This window comes from Oncorhynchus mykiss, chromosome 10, assembly GCF_013265735.2.
Source record: "Oncorhynchus mykiss isolate Arlee chromosome 10, USDA_OmykA_1.1, whole genome shotgun sequence".
Classification (NCBI taxonomy): Eukaryota; Metazoa; Chordata; class Actinopteri; order Salmoniformes; family Salmonidae; genus Oncorhynchus; species Oncorhynchus mykiss.
Genome location: NC_048574.1, coordinates 78,939,438 through 78,942,355, shown reverse-complemented (window position 1 = coordinate 78,942,355; position 2,918 = coordinate 78,939,438). Strand labels below are relative to the sequence as shown.

The 2,918-nt window shown below is 41.2% G+C and overlaps 1 long non-coding RNA gene across 1 annotated transcript; it reads right to left on the bottom strand.

Annotated features, from left to right (window-relative positions):
• On the bottom strand, positions 1-2,918 carry LOC110516209. The gene is made up of 2 exons (XR_005034243.1): positions 2,456-2,918; positions 1-2,389 (listed from the first exon to the last, which is right to left on the bottom strand). It is a non-coding gene; the product is annotated as an uncharacterized LOC110516209 (long non-coding RNA).

Below are 2,918 nucleotides of genomic sequence, written 5' to 3'. Positions count from 1 at the left end.
TACATTTGTAAATCGGGTTTTATTTTCATATTGACCGAGGGAGCGCGGGAGGAGAAGGGTTTAGAATACAGGAAACACTACGTTTCCCATGTTGCTTTGGGAGAGCGGGAGGAGAAGGGTTTAGAATACAGGAAACACTACGTTTCCCATGTTGCTTTGGGAGAGAGGGAGGAGAAGGGTTTAGAATACAGGAAACACTACGTTTCCCATGTTGCTTTGGGAGAGAGGGAGGAGAAGGGTTTAGAATACAGGAAACACTACGTTTCCCATGTTGCTTTGGGAGAGAGGGAGGAGAAGGGTTTAGAATACAGGAAACACTACGTTTCCCATGTTGCTTTGGGAGAGAGGGAGGACACACCTGGTGACAGGAAGAGGAAATGCACGTCAGCAGAGCCCCATTAAAACTAGTTGGGATTACCTGGTAAATGTACATTAAAACTAGTTGGGATTACCTGGTAAATGTACATTAAAACTAGTTGGGATTACCTGGTAAATGTACATTAAACTAGTTGGGATTACCTGGTAAGTGTACATTAAACTAGTTGGGATTACCTGGTAAATGTACATTAAAACTAGTTGGGATTACCTGGTAAGTGTACATTAAAACTAGTTGGGATTACCTGGTAAGTGTACATTAAACTAGTTGGGATTACCTGGTAAGTGTACATTAAACTAGTTGGGATTACCTGGTAAATGTACATTAAACTAGTTGGGATTACCTGGTAAATGTACATTAAAACTAGTTGGGATTACCTGGTAAGTGTACATTAAACTAGTTGGGATTACCTGGTAAATGTACATTAAAACTAGTTGGGATTACCTGGTAAATGTACATTAAAACTAGTTGGGATTACCTGGTAAGTGTACATTAAAACTAGTTGGGATTACCTGGTAAGTGTACATTAAACTAGTTGGGATTACCTGGTAAATGTACATTAAAACTAGTTGGGATTACCTGGTAAGTGTACATTAAAACTAGTTGGGATTACCTGGTAAGTGTACATTAAAACTAGTTGGAGTTACCCGGTAAGTGTACAGTAAACTAGTTGGGATTACCCGGTAAGTGTACATTAAAACTAGTTGGGATTACCCGTTAAGTGTACATTAAAACTAGTTGGGATTACCCGGTAAGTGTACATTAAAACTAGTTGGGATTACCTGGTAAGTGTACATTAAAACTAGTTGGGATTACCTGGTAAGTGTACATTAAACTAGTTGGAGTTACCTGGAAAAAGTGTACATTAAAACTAGTTGAGGTTACCTGGTAAGTAAGGTTTCTGAGCTGGTTTTTAACCAGTAAACTAGCAGGATTTTTAGAAACCACCACAGTGTGTATTGGTGAAATAACAGTTGGGTTTCAGTCTGTCAATAGTAAAGAAACACGGTTCAGGTCCAACATTCAGAATAGTCCAAACAGAGCTGCTTGTTACAGTAACATCGGAACAACGGAATCATAGAATCAGAACGTAGAATTTCAGAACTCGATTCTCATACCACTGAATGGGACATGATTGAACCACTTCATTACACAAGCCTGTTTCTCTTCTACAGCAGAATGGCTACGTCCCACCCTGTTTCATACACATAGCGCACTACTTTAGACCAGCTCTGGACAAAACGTAGTGCACTATATAGGAAATAGGGTGTCATTTGGGACACAGTCAAACAAGATACATACATTAAGTCTCTTCCACCGTTACATTCTTTGGGCTGGGTGTATATCAGTGATGTGGAAATAACACAACAATAACAGTTTTTCAGCAATAAAACTCACAAAACACTAAAACTGAAGGACCTGAATTTGCTGAGGGATGTGTGTCAGAAGGGTAGTGATGTCAAAGTGTGTGTGTGTGTGTGTGTGTGTGAGACACACACTTTGTCATAGCTTCGTAGGTAATGGATTCCCCATGAAACCATGCGTCAAGTCTAAGCATTAATACCTTGATGTCCTTAATCCACAGGAACACAGTGGCGGTTGTTGTCGTGGCACAACGCTCAGTCTCACACTAACACGTATTCAGGTTGGGCTGCATCTCTCCTGGGCGTCGTCATCATCACCAGCCCAAACACAGAGGAAGATTCTAGACTATTCACTAGTCATCATCGTTACTGCAACGCATGAACTGATTGGCTGTTCCCGTGTGATACAGGAAGTAGAACAAAACGAAGAGGAGAAATGACCAAACACATGCCTACACTCTCTCCCTCTCCACTCTGTTCTTCGAGACAAGAACAATCACAGACGTTCTGGGAAGTCCTTTTTCCAAACAACACACTCCTCCTGTCCTGTCCAAGACTTTCACTGTTAGATATGTCTTCACTGTTACATTACTGACTGACCGACCACTGACCAGACCTGGATCAAATATCAACTGACTACTGACCAGACCTGGATCAAATATCAACTGACTACTGACCAGGCCTGGATCAAATATCAACTGACTACTGACTAGACCTGGATCAAATATCAACTGACCAGACCTGGATCAAATATCAACTGACTACTGACCAGACCTGGATCAAATATCAACTGACTACTGACCAGACCTGGATCAAATATCAACTGACCAGGCCTGGATCAAATATCAACTGACTACTGACCAGACCTGGATCAAATATCAACTGACCAGACATGGATCAAATATCAACTGACCAGACATGGATCAAATATCAACTGACCAGACCTGGATCAAATATCAACTGACCAGACCTGGATCAAATATCAACTGACTACTGACCAGACCTGGATCAAATATCAACTGACCAGACCTGGATCAAATATCAACTGACTACTGACCAGACCTGGATCAGATATCAACTGACTACTGACCAGACCGGGATCAAATATCAACTGACCAGACCTGGATCAAATATCAACTGACTACTGACCAGACCTGAATCAAACAAATATCAACTGA